Here is a 20,511-nt window from a genome sequence, read left to right on the forward strand (position 1 = left end):
ATAGTTGAATGTATACCTGTGTGAGGTAATTGGTGGATGCCTTTTATTTGCACCAACAGAGAGGACAGAACAGGGAGATGAATACTAGAGAGAACGGGGTAGAAAATACATGGGATTGAGATGTTTTTCCTTATCGAAGCATCTCATTCTTATGGTATACCAAGAACAGGCCAGGAATCTGCAAAGGGATACACACTGATATCCCATTTTGAAGTAGCGCTCCAAAATGGGAAGGTGTTTAACAACACCTTCCTATTTGTAATCAAAGCCTCCCCTTGCCACTGAGCATGCCCAGTAGTCTTCTAGAAGCAGAACTGTGCAAATGCAGTTTTTGCTTTCCTGTGGTCTGTGGCTGCAGCTGCTGAACATGAGCCAGGAGGTGGTGAAGCACTGGATTCAAGGCAAGGCCTGAAAAGGCAGAGGAACAGAAATAAAGGTGAAACCTGGAGAGAGGTAACAGGTAGGAGGGGTGGTACCAAAGGTTTACTTGGTTCTGAGTATTTAAGTGAGGACTGCCCTGGCCGTGCCCCCAGCCAGAAACCTCTGCAAACCTTCCATACTCTGTATGCCACTCACGCCATTCTATGCCACAAATCTGCAGTGAATGAGGCCCCAGTGTAAAACTTAGTTCTGCATTATGATGCTGGCTGTGACCTTGATCAAGTGACTCTTAGTCTCCAAATCTAAGATTCTTATAAGATTTCATGAGAAAAAAAAAAAAGAAAAGCACCAGCACTGGTTGTTCCTCTTGGTAAACTCAGATATATCCTCAGACACTATAGCATGTTGAGCGGCGAACCTCATAGCAACTTCCCAATCTCCCTGAAACTCTAAAAGCCAGACAGACATAATTTCAAATCCCAGCTCTGTGACTTTCTAGCTGTAAGACCATGGACAAGTTGCTTAAGTGTGTGAGAGTAAGAAAAAGAGAAAGAAAGAAACAGTAAGTTTAATGTCTGCTAGGTACTCCTGGATAAAATGGAGCATAAAAATGAATACATATCACTTTCCTCCTGGAATTTACAGTCCAGTGGCTTTCTTTTTGTTGGGGTGCCCCAGTTTCCTCGTCTGTAAAGCGGTAATAACAACAGTTAGAAGAATTGTTGTTAAGGTTAAAAAGAGAAAAGCTCTGAGCTAGATGCCTAGCATATAGTGGGTTCCCAGTAGCGGAGGACCACTCTCCTGCTGCACTGCCTTTCTAGTCTCTGCACTGTTGAATTATCTCTGTATTTTTCCTTAATGCCATCCCCAGTGATCTGTCTGCTTTATTTCCCCTGAGCTGCTTTTGTGTAGTCTTATTGGCTGTGTGATAACCAATAACATGAGACAAGTAGCCCAGCCTGAAGGTCATCAGTCGTGGACTTAGCACCAATCAGAACTGCCTGGAGTCCTTCTCTGCCACTTACTCAGATGTGTGACCTTGGGGAAGCTACTTAACCTCTCTCAGCCTCATTTATTCCTATTCCAAGAGGGGTTTGTGTGTGTGTGTGTGTGTGTGTGTGTGTGTGTGTGTGTGTGTGTGTGTGTAAAAGGCAGAGAGTGAGAATAAGAACAAGTTTAACATATATCAGGTACTATAAGATTAATGGAAAATAAAAACACACATTTCTATTCCCTTGGGAGCTTACAGCCTAAACAGTTGTGTACATTGGGAAGATACATACTAGCTAAATTATAGCACAAGTGGAAAATTGAAACTACAAAACTTTTAAAAGAGAAGTTACATGATGCTTTGAAAGCCTGTAATGAGGCTTGGCTATGATGAGGATTTGACTCAGCCAGAGAGATCTCAGACGGCTTCCTTGAAGAAGTGACTCTGGAATAGAGAGCTGAATGGCAAAGAGGAATTTGCTACATCACTGGGAAGCCCTCATTTGGCATCATACACATCAATCACCATCTTCTTGCTAGACTATAAACTCAGACTACTGGGATGTGTCTTTGTCATCTTCTGTCACATCTAAGACAGTATCTTGAAGGAAGTAAATGCTTAGTAAATATTTGTTGAAGAAGTGAATGTTAGTAGGAAATCAATGCGTGTTTGCTGAATGAAATATAAAGTAACTGCTCTGCTCTCATCTCATGGCTTTATTCAGGATGCAATTAAGGAAGACACATAATTTAGCAAAACTGATATGGACCTTGGAGTCCAACAAACCATGCCCTCCTCATTCAGGCCTGTCATCGTGGGGAAATAACAAGACCTCTCTGTTTCAGTCTCTTCATGTATAAAATGGAAATAAGGATAGCTTTTTTACAGGGTTATTTTAAAGGTTATAATTTTAAGTATGCAGAACCTAATAAAAGGGCAATCAAGAGTACATAGTCAGGAGATGAGTGTTATTAATATTATTAGTACTAGGACATTGGCAAATTGCAGGCAGTTTTGCAAAGCTTCGAAGGTTGCTGAAGATAGGCCAGGTACAGCTTGAAGTCATGAAGGGGTTATCACCCAAACATGCACCAAACCTTTCTTTACCTTGCTGGAAATGCCTAGAGTTCATTGGCACACTGCATTCTTTCTAGTGCCTGAGTCATCTGGCCAGGTTTGGATTCCCTAGTTAATCAATGACTGGAGGTAGGTAAAATGTCCTGGGGCCTCAGTTTCCTTCCAGTGTTGATCATATAGTGTTTGGATAGGATAAAATCAGGTAATTCATGGGTATCATATAGCACAGAGCCTGCACAGGATAAGTAAGCAATACCTGTTAGCTGTTACTATTAGGACCACTAGGCCCTTTGGATTTTCTGTCAATTACCCTGTAACTGAACCAGCCTTCCCTGGGCCAGGCATTCTTCATTTCAGAATTCCCTTTACAGATGGAAGAAAAACCATTCCTCTCTGAGGTCTGGAAGCCTAGCTTCACCAGCGCTGCACCCTCCCAGTGAGCTTCAGAGCCGCTGAGCAGTCTAGGTGAGGAAGGTCAGCAGGGGCTAAAGGCTCTGAACTCTCCCTCTCTCTGTGTCTCTGAAGCCAGCTTGGCTCTGCCCTTCTCTGCGTTCCTAACCCTGGAGGCGCTATCTGGGGTTCCGACCGAGCACTGGGCATGCTCGCAAGCCGAGACAGACTCGAGTTGTCCGCTGGACGCGCCGGCATGCTGCGATTCCCTGCATGCAGCAGCCCGGGTGCAGTTGTGGTGCATCGGGTTTCGCAGAGTGAACCCTTGGTGCGTGCTGCCAGGGAACTAAGTCTCCCCTGGGCAACCCCAGAGCGGAACTGAACTCTGTACCGTCTGGGGTTTGCGCTCTGTGTCTGGTCTCGGAAATGCTGGGCTGAATTCTCTCTGCAGACAAAGGGGGTATGCGTGCCCCTAGCGCCCCTCTTTCGTGGCCGTGAGCCCCCTCTCTGGTCCTGTTCTTCGCAGCCACAACAGCTGCAGTCCCAGCGCCACCACCCAACCCCGGTGGCTGCGGCCTGTGCGTGCGCTCAGGACTCGGGGATTGGCTCTCACTTCCCATTCAGGGGCTGCGCTGGCGGGCGGGCGGTGCACAGAGCCCGTGTGTGTGTGGTGTGTGTATGTGTGTGTATGTGTGTGTGTGTGTGTGCGCGCGCGCGCGCGCGCGTGTGCATATGTGTGTGCGGCGCGCGGGCGGGGCGCGTATCTGTGCGCGAGGGCTCGCGTGCTGGAGCCACTGGGTGTGCGTGCGTGTGTTATGGGTTTGATTCCAGAGCAGGTTGCACATTGGTCCTGGGTGGCTCGCAGGCTCAGGTCGTGCTTGGGCGTCCTCCTCCTAATCGCTTCCGAAGTAGCAGCGGCGGCGGCGGCCGAGGCCACATCCGCGGCGGCGGCGGCGCCTGCACAGCCGGCTAAACTGTGCAGAAGCGAGCACCGTCTGGGGAGTCCGGGGGGCGGGTAAAAGGGAGGAGGGAGAAAGCCCGTCTTGGTCTTTGGGATTATTTTTCCCCTTCTTTCCCTGTTTCTTGAGGGTGTGTGTTTCCCCCTCGAAGTGAAGGAATTTTGCTCCAAAGCGAGCTGGGACCGAAGACTCTAGGCTAAGTTCTCTCTCTATGTAGATGGTGTCAGGGAGCGAAGCTACTGACCGAGCCGCTGGTAAATGTTTTTCACTTCTTACTCTTTAATGCTAAAGGCTTTTCCCCCCCTTTTCTTTCTTCCTTGTTTCCTTTCTGTTGCTCCTCATTCTGCAATCGCTCCTGAATCAGCTGCAGTTCTTTCTCTCTCCTCGCGTTTGTGCAGTTTGCAACTTGTTTTGTGGTTTTCTATGTATTTTTTTTTTCTTCCTTCATCCTCAGATGAATGCTGCAACATTTAAATTCGGCACTTCGGGAGGTCATCATTAGTTGCATGAGTTTCAAGGGGGAGGGGAAAGCCTGGTAGAGCAGACTGTTATTTCCCTGCAGAAGGACTGCCGGTTTCTTTCTAATGTTCATTGCAATTATAAGGTTGTTTTTTTTTTTAGGATGCATTTTAACGTTGCATTGATGTTTAAGGTTATCGTTCTCCCGGATTACAATGTATTTGACTCAGTTTTGACAGCATGACAGATGCCAGTGATTCCAGAACTACTGTATGGTACATGCTGGCTAAAATATTCAAAATTGGAGGAAAAATCATTTGCATTCCAAAAGAGAATGTCTTTAAAAATGCTGTTTTGCATCACATTGCTGCAGATTTGCAGGAGGCAATAATAGACACCACTACTAGTGTTGCTTGCAAAGATAATAAACATATAAGTGGTTTAGTGCATCATACTGTCCTGTTCTCCAGTGATTGAGCTATTGCTAAATTGACTTAATAATAAATGTAGGGCTATGGAGAAGAGAGAGACTGCTCGTATTGTTTTATGCAAAATTGTGAGATAAGACGTTTACAGCAATTTTTAACGCCAATCCAGCCCTCCCTTAGATCCTACTTGAAGTGGCATCTTGTCAACTGGGGAGGGGGAGGGCCGTTTCTGCCATACACATGGAATAAAATTATTTAAAATAGCCAGCATAATGCATGCAAATTGAACTCTAACTCTTTTCTTAAAAATAGAACTGACTCTGTAACTCTTGCTTCCAGGATCTGTTTTAAATATTATTTAAAAATTAATGTATAAGAGTTCTTTAATATATTCATATCATTTAGGTTCTTTGGAGTGTTCTTTAGCAGTAACCATGTTTCATTTGTTTTGCTCTTTTTCCCCTAAGTTTTCAGTTCCAGTTCAGTAGAAAAACTGAAGGGTCAGTAAGTATAGGCAGATCAGCAGTTTAAGAAGTCAGTGCATAGTTGTGAAATTTCTGCTAAGCCATGGGAAAATGAACTCAAATAATGGCAGCTTAAATGTAGAGAAGGAAGTCTGGGGTAGAGCAGGTTGCAGCTTTAGTATGTGTGTTATTATCTGGAGGAGGTCTCAACTCTAGACTCAGATGAGGATAGCCAGTTCAGGGACAATCTGAAGCACATACATTTTACAGAATGAAAGTATTGTTATTTAAGGAAGCCTCCTCCTGCTACTAGTTTCCACATAATAGAACAGCAGGTTACCTGAGTGCAGAGAGTATGTTTGCAATAATACTGATAAACTTTAGTTTAATGTAAACTTAGCTGATGTTGGAAGAACAGCATAAAACAGTGCAGCCTGTTCTGCACTGAAGAACAAAACAAATTGTAAATTAACTCAACTAGTCAGACCCTCTTTTGGAGGAAAGCCTGCTCCAAGACACCATGCAAATCTACCTGTTCTGGGTTGCCTGTGTTGACAAAAAAGGCTTTTCTAGAAATTGTGGACAGGATTCCTGAGATCTAAAGCTTATTTTTCCTTTTGTAGTTTGCTGATGGTAATAAGGCATTTTATTTAGAATGAATGCTCAGCTTCCTCATGGGTCCTTTGAAATGGCAATTTTGCTATTTTAAAATATTTTCATGGGCCCTTGCATTTACCATTTTCATCAAGTTGATCGGGGGAACCACAACTTCCATTCATTAGGCTCACAGTTGTCTTTGTGGAAAGCATTTGTTTAGGTCCTAAAGGAAAAGGAATTCATATTGTAAGCAATGATTCTAAGAACCCAAGTCTTCTAAGGCATCATGGTTTCCTCATTCTAAGACCAAAACCAGAAAGTAATATACCCCATGCTGAGCAGCTGCATTATTTCTCTGGCACTTTCTGTACACATGGGCACCAACAGATGACTGACGAAGCTAAGGACTCATTTTGTGCGGCCTATGGGACAAGACTTGTAATTCTTAAGTGATATATTCAGGGTGTTAATTTATTTATGAAACATCATAATCAGCTTCAGTTTCAGCATCTTCACTAGATGTGAAGACCAAGAATCCCTTGATTGAAAGAACGTACTCCTCCCCACAGAGGTTAGTTTTTACCCGCCCACCCCTTTCTACTTCTAGTTTCCTGGCAACTTCTGAGAAGCTCTGAGAATTTGTGTTAAAATATTGTAAATATCTGTGCTTTGGGTGTAGTGCCTGGTTAGATTACTAGTCAATCAGAATCAGTTAAATTTGTAATTACTCTTCTGTGGTTCTGTATGGTATACTGTTTGTGGTTTCTGGTGGTTTCATTATTGTTACTATTACTATTAAGTTTTCTGTTAAACCATAACTAAGCTCATTCTAACTTTTCTGTTCCTGGTATTGATCTCAGGTTAATATATCAAAATAATACCATCTTCTTGCTAAACTTATTGGCAAATTAATTAGTGTACATTCAGTTGATGTTTGTGTTGAATTTCGGCCCTTCCAAAAGCATGGTATCTGACATGGTGGGGAGAAGGTGACTTATTTTGGGGAAGAAGACTAGGTGGAAAAAGATTGTTCATTCATGGTACTTGAAAATCACGTTTGCCTGTATTGTTAGGGTTCTTATTTTCATGTTGATGAGAGTGGAGGTTTCTCTGAGTGTATGAAGTGTTTATTAGGCTAGAGCTACTAAATGTTTCTTAAAAGCAATTGCCATTTTTTTCATTGTGTAATTGGAAGGAACTTTGAACTATTTGGGTATTTGTAAGGAAAACCTGCATTATTGGTGAGCTTTTCTATTGTTTTCTATTCTGTGTGGACTAATTTTGAGTTGTGATTTCTAGTGAAATATGGTCAAGGTCATTGCCAAGGGCCTTTTTATCCCTCCCCACTTATGAACTCAGACTGAAAGTCAGATTTAAAGAGACAGAACTTATATCAAGTCACTACCTCAGCAAGGCTGTTTGAAAAACATGTTTTTGTCTCTCATTACTTTGTGTGAAGCAAGTTTTATTCTTGAATTACTGGTTCCTAGTAGCTCTGAGATACTCACAGGGAAAACCCTTCCATTCTGTTCTCATAGTATATATAACAAAGTCACAACCTGCAGGGAAGATTGCAAGAACAATTTTTTGAGGGAATGAGTAGGTATCTTTTGATGTTTTTAATGGAAAACAATATTTCATAAAAATACAAAATAGTTTCTAATTAGAAAATACCCCATTGAAAATTCTGTGAAACCAACAGTAATTTTATGAGAGTCTTGGGTGGTGAGAGGAAATAGTAGGTTCTGTCAAAGTATTTCTTTGTGCTCCTGGTTTCTATTTTGGTTTATTAAAGGAGCATTCACATTGTTCAGAACTTTGTAGTATCAGTATATATACATTAATATTATTATTATTTTAGGTTGTATTCACCACCTAACAAAGAGAAACCACTACTTAACATAATTATTTTAGCTGTGCTAAGAGTATCCTGCTTATATTTTCAAAAGAATTTCATTAAGTTGAAGAAGTATGAAGTCCTTTCTGTAAAATTCATGATACCTGTGGCCCTAAGTTTACTTAGTACATTGTATACCACAATGTGATTTTGAGCTTGAAATATTGCAGCTTTTTAAAATGAATTCCGAAAGGCAAAAAAATTAAGCACCATGAGAAATAGTTTGTAAATAAAGTTCCTTCATATTTGCTGAAAAGCTTAAATTGGTCTACCTCTCCAAAGTGTAGAATTATGAGATTTTTAGACAAAAAGAAAGAACATGAAAAAGTACAGTTATGTGCTTTTCAGCAATATTGTGGGTAAAAAGAGAGCAGGTGTTTTAACTCTTTTCATATAAGTTCATGAATAGAAATCGAGACTAAATAATGCAGCTGATACGTAAAAATACAATCTATTTTCTCCAGTAAAGATTTTCCTGCCTGGATAATATGATCTTTGACTTTGATGGAACAATTGGCTGTGTTCTTCGTCTTATCACTGCTATGTGGCTCCTACCAGAATATTGGTGATGGATGTTAAAGATACCACATCGTCTTGGGAAAATATGCCTTCATGGTTTGGGAGAAGAGAGATGGTTTCTTTAAAAGTTTAGACTTCTCAGGCCTTGGCTACCTTTGTTTCAAAAGAGGCTTTGCTCTCCTTGATGTTTCTTTCAATTATCCATGAAGACTTCCCTGTGCTACTCCTGTCTTTAATTTAGTTCTGCACAGGTAATAAGCATGATGCTAGATGTCTCAGCTTTGTTTTCCTTATCATTGCATTAGTTTGTGATTTCTGGAATGTAATGCAAACCTATAAAAGTTTGGAGCTAAGCTTTTCAAAAGACAGTCTATTTAACTGTTGTGATGGCTAATTCATTTAGTTGTGTAGGCTCAAGCCTGTTAAAAGATATTAGAAATTTTGTATGATCCATGTCTATTAATATGGCCTTGGTAAAATACTTATTTTTAAGTTCTATAAAAGAGAGTTATGGATCTTGTAAAATAAAGAAATTACTTTTAATTTGATTCAACAGAATAAGCCATTTCTTCTGTTTATTTAGATTCCCTCATCTTCAATTTACCTGTGAGGAGGCAAGGGCAAAAGTTGGAGAATATAATTCATACAAGGAAGATAAAATTGACACAGCGATAATGTACTGATTTAAAATCTTTAGAGAGGACAATTCTATAGAGGATTCTTTTGGAAAAGGCTTATGTTGAATGTAATTTTTATTATTGCTTAGGATTTAACTGATACTCAATGTTTTGACATTTCTCCTACTTTAATTAGAGGAATAGTGATATATGTGGAGAAAAGAAATACATCATTAAATAAAAATGATTTTGGCAAAGGTTGAAAAAATCCCATACTGTAAAATAACCACTTCAAAAAATTGTATAAGCTGCTTACTATATTTGTAACACATTTTTAAAAAGTGACAATTTCATTTTAAATGTTAGAAATAGTCCAGCTAGGTTCTTAGATTATATCTAAGAATGAAACTGAATTGCTAGAAAAGATGACTATGTCCATGCATGCATATGGTTAATTCAAACAGTGAACATCTACATAGTTAAAATCATAGTTATTGTTAGAGAACTCACTGCAACAGACTTTGTGATCTTAACTGTGATAATTTTTCTAAACCATTTCAAATGTAAGAGTATGTGGTTATATACCACACATTTCAGTAGATATTACTTAGAAGAAATACGGGTAAATTAAAGCCGCAGGAAAGTATATTCCATTAAAAAAAATTTTTTTATTCCTTCAATAAGCAGTTTTTGGATTCCCAAGACAGACCAAGTACTGTGGTCTGCTAAGAGCTAAATCTTATGGTAAGAATAATTTGACATAAAAAGTATGTCTAAGACAGTAAATGGGAAGAGAGGTGGGTACTTTCTAAAAATACAAGGTAAAGCATTGCTCTTTGTGCCTCTCAGGAGTATGTTAGAAAGGTGATTTAATTTTATTTTAGGATTTGCTCAGGCAAATCCTAAATAACTGCATACACATATCTGCTCATTCTCTGCTTTCTAATAACCCAACTCATTTCTATTCACGTAGCCTGGTGTGATATGACACCTGACAATAGAGACCTAAGTCAAACCGTGGCATTACCTGCATGGATTTAATGGAGGCAGGAGGAAAGAACAGTGTGAGTTTGTGGAAAGAGGATGCAGGTCAGAGAAATGTATCCTGTAGTTGGCTACAATTTCCTTATAGTAGTAATCAGGCCACCAGTTTTATTTTTAGCCTCCTCTAAACTTCTTGAGTGGACACAACTGCTTCTCTTTACTTTAACCCTAAGAATAATAATGCAATTATTACAAAAACATTTCACAGTGGTTAGGGCACTGCAATTTGTGTGATCCAGCATCTAATTTTTCTCCTCTCGAATCCTGTTTATATATCCCCACACATAATCAGACTCAGTCAGATGAAACCAATTACTAAGGGGAAAAAAAATCAAATTTATTTATTATATTTATTGGATGTGTCTGCTGCTTAATTATCCATTGGCGAATTTACATGTGGCCACAGAGAGGGCCATGGATGAGTGTGGAAACATGATCAATCATCACTTCTCACAGTCCAGAGGAAGCTGCCAAGAAAACAAGAAAAAAAAATCCTTTCTCATAGCTATCAATGTGAGGACCTAAAAACTGAAAAACATCTCCCCCAAAACGTGTTTAACTTTCCATGGGAAAATCTGGAGAAGTTTGGGAGTTATCCTTACCAGGCTTTTTCCTAACCACTTGATATAATGTTAGGAAGAAATTTAAGGAGTTCTATGTGCTTTGAAACAAATAATGATTTAGATGTCCAAGGGTGTGTGTTGGAGAACTAACTCAAGTTATCCTAAAAAGCAGATGACCAAGCTCACCTCTTGCCTACGCAGTGGATGTTTAGGAAGGTGGGGAGGTTCGTGGGCTGGGATGGGATAGAAGGTGTGGGTAGGGTCAGATGACTTGCAACATGGTGTTTGCAAAGCTATGGATGGTTACCTGCCTATACCATGAGCAAATGCTAAGACAGTACTGCTTAAGCAGTGAATTAAAATAGATTTTGTATTTGGCCTTTGATAGTGAAAACATACGCAGACCTTTAGTTTTGATCTCATATTTTAAAATCTCCTTATGTCAACCAAAAATGGTTTTCTTCTCTTTTTTGAATCCCACTTCTCAGTTTAATGGGATCAGCCTTAAGCACAGCTTCATTCTTATTTTCCCTCCATTTGCTCTCATCATATATGTTTGGATATTTACCAATGTGGAAGTTGCTTTGCAAAGTAAAGATGAGCTGAAATAACCACCATTTCAAGTAAATGTAGCAAGTCTAAATTGTCAACAGAAGCATCATTTTATTTATGCATTGTTTTAATTCCAAGGACCATTAAATTTTTATAAATCTTTGCCATCCCCAAACCCAAGGTAGGTTATGTAGATGAACATCAGGGATTAAAAAAAAAAAGCACTTTTGAACTTGAGGCATTTGAAGATTGTCTTCAAGGAAACACTGAATGAAATGTCTTTTAAGAATTACAGCACACCATTAATGCATCATTTAGAGAAGACAATGGGGAAATTATGATTTATTGCCAATTATCATTTATTTGGGGATGCTAGTGTTGAAGAAACTATTTCAACATCATAGATTATGCTTTTGTTACTTTTGTCTGCAGAGAAATTAAGTGGCAACATGAATCTTGATAATTGAGAGGGAGTGATGGTTTTATACCTGTTGATTTAGGAGGAAAATATTAAAGGTGAGCTAAATTTTATATTTATTCTAATCTATATTTTAAAAGTTGTTTTTTAATAACTTTTATTATAGAATAAAAGTTGCTTTCAGCTGGCTGCAGTGCAGAAGCCAAACCATAAATAGATAGAGTGCTTGAACTCGACTTCCTACAACAGTGATTTTTCACTAAGCTATTCCCTAAGGCCACTCTAGGTATATGAGGGACACCAGTTCTTTTTATATGATTTGTGTATGTTCCCATAGATTGTGAAGTCTATTCCTGGGCAATTTTCAAGTTAAAATTGTGTTACGGCTACCCTGAAGGTTGTCATTTCTTGGTTTTTCTCTTGTCAGTCAATTCATAAGTGTTTATTAAGTCCCCATGGGGTATACACAGAATCGTACACAGTTTGGGTTATGTGTGCCTGATTCGTCTCTGGTGTAGAAGCTTACAGTCTTTTAGACAAAAGTAACAGTGTGTGTGTATAAAATAGTATTTTAATTATGGAGTATAGTAGTATTATTGGCTTTTTGTTTTGTTTTTAAAAACATTGTCCTGGAACACTAGATGTATTTACTTTGAGAAAAGCATAGCTTCAGGTGAGGTCAGGGATATAACATCTCAGCTTTCTTTTCTTTTTCTTTTTCTTTTTTTAATTCAGATATCTAATAACAGACATGTATAAGTGAAGCATAAAGCCAGCAGGCAAGTATTAAACTGTGTATCTTTGCCTAGAAGAGACAGATCACAGGTAACATCTAGGTTTCAGGGTGAGGACAAATTCTGAGGCTGGTCATTTTGGGGATTTGTTTGTTACCTATGAAAATTCAATCAGTGTGTGGCTGAATGATTCCATGCCCCAAAGCTGTCAGTTTATATTTTTCAGGACTAGTGAATCAATTTGTGACTTAGTTTTCTTAATGAGGGGTTTTTGAAAAATGATAGGAATTGGGAAAGAAACAAAATTTTCAAGTGTTCCCAAAATTCCATGAATGAAAAATGTTCTCTAAAGGAGTACTTTCCCTGCTGAACTTGAATACATATGGTGAATACATAGGTTCACAGATTTACTTTTCAAAACCTATTTACTCTTTTAAATTTATCTTCTATCAGTCATTTGTGGGAAGGGTCATATTCTTGAAGCGGACCATGGGAATATCTCTGAAAGAGGATGGCAGAGGAGAAGGGAGCAGAGGCACAGGAACCTTTCACAGCCCTGGATAACAGCTTCCTGGACTTGAGGCCTTCAGCTTTGACTTTTGCTGTCACTGGTCAGGCAGTTGATTAAATGTTCATTTTTACTATGATTTTCAAAATGTGCTTATGTCATTTCCAGCAAATCATAGCTAACCCACCAAAATTTCTTTTCCATCTTCTGTTCCTTGTTGATCTGAGTCCGAGTAGCTATGGCTAACAAAATTAGAAAGGGGCTTTGCTTACGTGTTCCTTAGTTAAACTATCATTCTCAGCTCTTTTTCTGTTGGGTACACAAATTTCTGAGGATTTATGGATCACTTACCGTTTGCTGCCAGGGTCTGTCTGAATGGGAAGATTCCTAGCCTTTGTGATAAGAGGATGTTCTTTAAAACTCTCAATATTTCAGGATCTCTTCATTTATTTTTCGACAGTTCATAAAAGTAGCCAACACAAAATAAAAACACAATGGAAATTACTATTTATGATTATGGGGTTGGTTTATCATCTTACTTGTAATCCAAGCTGACTAATTCTGACTAATATAAACAGAAAACAGTATCTTAGGAGGATAGTGAGAATCATGGAACCAGATACTTCTGCTTCTGTGTCTGCGTAACGGGTGCCCAGCCGGAGCACTGCACAACCCCAAAACCGGGTTTTGCCATTGCCATTAGTATCGACCAACGCGCTGCGCTAGATAAGTGGCTTGTCTGTGTCAGTCCCGGAAGGAACCCCTGTCCTTTCTTCTGGGTGTTTCTGGTTCTTGATTCAAAGTTCCGGGCTGGTGCATCCATCTGATTGGTTGCATCTCAATCAAGTGTCCATACTCCTGTAACTAGAAAGTCTGGGAAATCAATTGTCTGACCCTATCAAAATCTATAATGAGTCAAAAAGATGTTAACTTCCAGTAATGCATAAGTGGTGTAACTCTCTCAAAATAAAAGGGGGGAGGAAGTCAACAAAACAGATAAGCAAAAATCCCTCAGCAAATATGTACCATTATTCCGGGAGTGACCTGTAGTCTTAGGGGATGGATAGTAAGTGCCTCTGTCTATGAACTTAGAAGAGCGAGAACTGCCCTCTTGCTTAAAATGAATTGAAGGAGATTTCTGATTACAAAGATATTAAGCACAGTGGGTTTGCTTTTAGCACATACCAATCTCAAATATGTTTGCCATGTAGAATTCCTTTTGAGATCACCAAGAGCTATATTAAAAAGTTATTTTTGAATTCTCTTTATGCTGAAGTTAAAGATAATTTACCTAGAATGGGTTGAAGTTTGCCTACACATAAATATGTAATGTTGATAAATGGTCCAAAAAATGGTAAAGGGAAATTGTTTCAAGTACATAAGGAAAACATCTGGATAGGTGACTAATTGCCTGTAAGCGAATTAATACAAAATCTGGATAATCAGAACAGCTTTCTACTTATAAATCAATAATAAGAGTAACTGTGGTACTTGAAAGAAATAAATCTGTATTTCTTTCTTCCAAAGCTTAGACTCTCTGAAATTCAAACAGGTCTTCTCACAACATTTTTAGTAAACCTAGTGATGTGTGGGAACCCTGCAAGTAATCCACATCTCTAGTACGACTTTTGCATCTGAAGGCTCAGCCTTTTATTCCTCAATTCCAAATTGATATATTCATCCTTCCATCACTGTCTTCCAAGTATTTTGAGAATTAATTAGGAACAAAACCACTTTCAGTCCTTGGCTGTTACATGCCGTACTGAAAAAATGTGAGATCCTGAAGTGTTATTAATAGTGACAAAGGTTCATCCAATAAAATAATCTGAATGACTGAATTCTCACATGCTTGGTATTTTCTAATATAAATTACTGTAGGATTAGATAGTTAAATATTGAATATTTTCTCATTTAATGCAGTTCCATGAAATATTAATGACAATAATGGTTCTCCAGTTTGAGGAATAGGGAGTTTTTTATTTGTGTGTGTGTGTGTTTTTTTTTTTTTTTTACTAATAGCTTTGACTGGTAACAAAATACATTTTATAAAATGCTAGTGAAGATATTTAAATGAAGGTAGCAGGGAATAAAGGACCACTGAACTGATATATTTCAAACAGGTCAAACATCACATTTTTTTAGCCTTTGTATTGAATAGTTTTCATGAAGAACACTACTGTGATTACTGAGGATAGATTTTAGAATTGGTTAAAAGAATAGATTTTTCCTATTAGGACCTTGAAGAGGAGGGCCGTTGATGTTGTTCCATTGGTGTGAGGTATAAAGTCTGAAAATTGGGTTGGGCTTTTATGGAAAGCTGACTGTTTCTGGTGTGACAGTTGAAACGCAATTTTCATGAAGAAAGAGCAAAAGAGGAAGAGGGGAGAGTGAAATAAAGAAAGAGAACTATCCACCAAACAGCCTACCTGAGGAGCCACAGGCCTGCTTAGAATGAACTAGGGGATAGAGCAAAAACTTTAATTTACACTTTGATTGTTCAATATGCAAAAAAATATTCCTGGTTTTGACTTTCCTTCATGTTCTTGATTCTGTGTGCTTCTCTCTCAAATTAAGGAACTAAACCTCAATGATGAATAGAGTAAATGACTTTTGTTGAAATATTTTGTCATGAATACAGAATATACCAGTGCGTCAAATTGGTTTAATCATGTGTGTGTGTGTGTGTGTGTGTGTGTGTGTGTGTGTGTGTAAGTATATATGTATGTATGTGTGTTTTTCCCTCCAGGGGGAACTTTAATGTTTTGTGAGATGATTTTATTTCAAATTAGAGTTATCCCTGTTTCAGACCTAGTGATTTAACAGTTGAAAAAGCTCCCTTCTTTGTTCTGTGCGGTTAATGTATGTGGGGTGAGTAAAGTACATTTTATGTTAAAAAGTGTTTTGGGGTAGCATTCTTTTAGCACAAACTTATTCCTTGATAAAGGAGCTGGCTGTAATTTGCAGAAATGACTGTTTCTTTTTCTTTGGTTGTTGGATAATTGCTCTTTGTATACACTGTGAAAATGTTCATATAGACCCATGACAAAGCCTAGCAGATGCACTTGCAATTATCTGGAATTTAAGTAAATTTTGCATCTGATACACACAAAGCAAAGGCTTTGTCCAAGCAGGCTCACATACTGGTATGTGGATTGTTGTAAATACAATGAGTAGATTTTTAATGGAGGACAAATGGGACTATTAGTAAGTCTTGTCTTTTACTTGAAAAGACACCCACTTTAGGCATAGCCTAAGACTTATTCATATTCGTAGTTGGTTCAGTTCTAAATATGACCTTTGAAACTGAAAAAAAAATTTTTTTAATATTTAAAACAAAATGTGTAGCTGTGATTTTATTGAAGTCACATTCATAGTTTTCTGGAAAAAGAATGGTGAAATAAATATTTGTTTCATATTTCAGTATTATTTTTTCCAACCATTAAGGAGACCATTCACTTATTAAGACTCGAAAATGTAAAAGGGGATTTTTGTATTATAAATAAATCATGCTATAGATAAAAGATAATTACAATGTTACTTTAACAACCTTAATTCACAAGGGGGATCATGAGAAGGAATATATAATAGGTCCAAATTATTCTTCTTATTGTAAACAAAAGAGGTGTAGCCAGAGGAATAGTTTTCTGCAAAAACCTCATTTCCGAGTTTTGTTTGAGACTAATCCTTTCCACTGTGTATTTTTTCTTGTTTTCAGACTTACATGAGATATTTGAAGGCTTAATCTTTTCCTCTGTATTTATTCTTAGAAAATACAAAAATGTATAGAGTTTCTTGGATTCTCTTAAATGCTGTTAGGTCTTTAGACGAGGGAGGGTAGTTATTTTTACTTTTAATGAGAGGGCTACAAACAATTGGTCCAGTTGACTTCCTATTTCATAGTTTGAAGGTTCTCCATGCTATTCTGGCTTTTGAAAGAAGCAAATTTCAAAAGTAACTCAGGCAACATAAAGGCATGCCTAGCTTGTTCACTTTCTGCTCTCTTTTCAATTTAAAATGGAATCTAATAATAACTAGAGATCTTTTCTAATTCTTTTAAAAAAATCAGAAACCTCCAGGGGGTCTAAGGGTTGAATCATTGTTTAAAAAAAAGTAGATGAATTAGATTTGGGAAGAAATTTTTAAGAAGGAAGGGGAGAGCCTGATGCAAGTATTTTCAGTTCTGAATTACGACAAAACAGTTGTGCTATTACTGGAACAGCGTGCCTATGGAGTATGCCTCCACCTTAACCACTTTTCCAAAAACAAAACAATGAAACATCAACTAACACTCTTTATAGAATTTTGGAAGTGACCACTTGCTCAGACGAGCATTGCCAGATTATTCTGTGTGTCCCACAGTCTCTTCAGTGTTGTACACGACCTCCTCTTCCCCACCCCCATTTGCATTTCTTAAACCATCACAGGCTATTTTTAGGCTTGGAGAGAAACCAGGTGCTTTCCTTGGTATTTAAGCAACCTGTTATTTTTGAAATTCCCTGGGAGAACCGTGGGCATTTTTATTTCTGTGTCTTGAAGCCTTTCTCTCCCTTTCTGAAGGAGAAGCAGCTTACATAATACCCGGAAGCAGACCCTTGGGAACCAGCACACTTATTTTATGGATATTTTACGGGAGAAGGAATGCAAGTGCTCCTGGGTCATGCATGCCTTCCCACGGGGGCCTCAATTTGAGATATTTGCAGAACAGCAGATTCTCAGAAGGTTAAATATATACAAATCCATCTTTCAAGCTGAGTGGAATCAGTAGGAAACAGCACCTAAGAAGAGGAGAGCCCACTAATAGCTCAGCCCGAAAGGGATTCTTGAACACTTCCGGAGCCAGGGCCCAACTGTCAGCAGAGCTTGCCAGGGAGACAGATGCTGTGGTTGGAAGACAGTTTTCCTCAGTTAGATGTTTTGTTCTTGTAGATGGCCAACCATGACTCATGGGGGAAACCAGAGAGAGAGAGAGAGAGAGAGAGGAGATAAGAGGAGTAAACTAATCATTTTATTAATCCCTATTTAGAATTCAGTCATGTAACTAAATGTCAACCTGGTGAACTTTCTTTGAAAGAAAAAGGGTTGTAAATACAGTCTCGAGATTTGGAAGTTATGCCAGGAGAGCATTAGATATTAGATAAAAGCATCTAATTTAACCTGCAGATTAAATATCTGGCACAATTTCAGAAGAGTACCTGTGGAAAACAGTAATGTAGGAATTATCTAAAAATCCAGGCTCAAAGAAAGCATGCTTTTGAAGGATTGAAAGGACTTGAATCATGCTTCTCCAAGAGATGATAAGTTTGTCCTCTGTTCTGTATCTTTCTATATCTGTATGTGTTTATGTATAATAGGTGTGTATGTGGAAGATAATCTTTTCTTCACTGTTCTCTACCTCACTTTCTATACATATATGATATGTATATGTGATACGTATGCACATATTGTACAGTAACACAGATGTGTTACTGCTGTACCCTGAAATAACAGATTTTGTCTATATTTATCATTCCCTTCAGGTCTCCTCTAGCACATGCAGTTGATGAGATAAAATCAGAGTATCTGCTGTTGGAAAGATAGTGAAATCTGGTTTTTGTAATTCATGTCAACAGCCAGATTATAAGATTTCTTTAAATTCCTAGAAGAGGGTTAATATTGTAGGGACTAGTCTTAGCTCCCTCTATTTTCCTTTTTTAAAGATTCCTTATTTTTTTTTTAAATAAACAGAAGAAGAATTTAGTATACTTTTCCTGATTCTCACTTGTTTAGGACTAAGTACTTCAGGCTCCTTTTGAGCCAGGTTAATTTCATAGTTCTACTCTGTAGGTCTCTAAAACTGAAGATGTTATGTGTTTGAGTGCCCTACAGAAGCCCCTATGCCCAACTTTTGACCTACCATTTTTCTGATAGAGTCCCAAAAGTGTCCTTTTTCAGATCTGCATGTCCTTTGTGAGTTGGGATGGCAGATCGCCAGAAGGTGTATGTTTGGGGAGACAGAAGGCTTTTATTTTTTTCCCACAACCAGCTATTTGGAGGGCACTCCAGGAATTGAAAGTCACAGCTGTGGAGCCAATTTAGAGAGAGTAATTCACAATTGACTTGTGGAAGACATAGCCTGCCTTCTTGAGCCACTGCGCTTGTCCAGCCAATATGGAGCTGTCTCAGATGAGGCTCTTCACCTCCAGGTTTACGTGTCTTTCACTGTATCTCATGTCAAATCAAGCACTAAGAGATGATCCAGTCAATTTGTAGCGCTCTCTGGAGAACTTTGGGTCTTGTAAAGCCTGGGTCATATTGATCCCAGAGTGAAGGTGCTTGCATTTCTCCTGAGGTTTATCAAAATAATAATGACATTTTTTTTCATTTAACTATTTCAGACACTTATTTGTGAATGCACAAAAAAGATGAATGATTCTTGTAGTGCATATGCCAAAGAGGTTGCTGTATTTCACATTGCCTTGCACATAGTAGGTGATTGATAAATATCTGTTGAGTGAAAGCAACATGGATTTATTTTCCTTAGGAATTTGGGAAGAATGTACTGTGTGATTTTTTTAAATGTGATTGGCTGCATGAGTTATCTTGGTTTCATGGGTGTATATTGGAATTCTGTCATTATACTGTCTATTCTCTTATAAATAAGGAAGTTGTCACAAATAAGCCTGAAGGACAGATTCAGGTGCTGACTACTAACTGTGTAGGAATTAGAATCAGTAGAATCCTGAATTAGCTGTCCCCAAAATGCTTAATATGAAGATATTTTAAATAATTATTTTTACTTTTTAAATTTTATATAAATTAAAGATGCTATAGTTGTTACTGTATAGGAATTATGAAAGTAGTAATCTTTTGGGGATGAGAAACTGCATCATTACATTTTCCATTTATGAAGAGAAGCCAAGCATATGGTGTTTCATCAGAAGCTTGGAAAAGAGCAAATAAAACTGGCTTAAAGTAGGGGTCAGCAAACTGTGACCTGTGGACCAAACTCTACCTAGTATCTGTTTTTATATGCCCATGAACCAGGAATTATTTTTGTATTTTCAAATGGTTGGAGAAAAATTAAAAGGAGAATAATAGTTCATGTCATTTTAAAATTGTATAAAATTAAAATGTCTATGTCATAAAATTTTATGGAGCATAGCTATGTCCATTCAAGTCCATGTTTTTGATGGCTACTTGTGCACTACAACAGCAGTATTGATTAGCCTGGCCCACAAGCCTCAGATATTTGCAATTGTTCCTTTATAGAAAGTTTGCTGACCCTTATTTAATGTGTGGTTTGCAGTGGTTCAAAGGCAATGCAATGAAACTTGTGCTCTTTTTTTATGGCTTCATATATGTTATTGAGTTTGCCTGGCTTTGGGATTTTTGAGTTCATGGATTATTGAATATATGAACCAAAGGGATATTTTGTACCTGAATTAGATGATGCCTATTCCTAATGTTAGCTGTTGGCTCTACAGCAGAGTAGACTGAACGTTTCCCTCTGAGGTGAGAAAGAGATGTGTTCAAAGAATGGGGCTTTAGATGGGAATTTGAACTTTCCGTTCTTCCTTTTTTCTGATATTTTTAGGCCGGTTGAATTAGCTTCCCCCTTTCTGTCTCCATACACACAGTTATTCCCAACAGATTTGTTTTTTATCAGTGAAATCCTGGGGAGCATCTGTTACTAGTTTTTATTCATCCACCTTTGGACAACCCTATACCCCCACCCCAAGAGTACTTCCGGCCCAGGGAAGCCGGATTCGCTTATGGCCACTTAACAAGAATGCTGGAGTACTATGGTGTGTTAGGAATTGGGTCCAAGCCTGGGGTTAGAAAAATAAAAGGAAGAAAATGTCTGTCTCACCGTGCCATCAAAGCCTGCCAGTAGTAAGCAGACACAAAACAAATCATTTCAGTATGAGATGTTA

General features: G+C 38.3%; 1 protein-coding gene across 6 annotated transcripts in view; it reads left to right on the forward strand.

Annotated features, from left to right (window-relative positions):
• The first annotated feature begins 3,687 nt into the window (after positions 1-3,687).
• Positions 3,688-20,511, forward strand: part of TENM2 (teneurin transmembrane protein 2) — a 1,157,254-nt gene continuing 1,140,430 nt past the window's right edge. For 5 of the 6 annotated variants that reach the window (XM_073231863.1, XM_073231878.1, XM_073231886.1 and 2 more), the window contains exon 1: positions 3,689-4,052. The gene's annotated coding sequence lies outside the window, so the exon portion shown is untranslated. Of the gene's footprint in view, positions 4,053-20,511 lie in introns of all 6 variants that reach the window. The other variant, XM_073231871.1, reaches the window with a different exon arrangement.

This window comes from Manis javanica, chromosome 1, assembly GCF_040802235.1.
Source record: "Manis javanica isolate MJ-LG chromosome 1, MJ_LKY, whole genome shotgun sequence".
In the NCBI taxonomy this organism is placed as follows: Eukaryota; Metazoa; Chordata; class Mammalia; order Pholidota; family Manidae; genus Manis; species Manis javanica.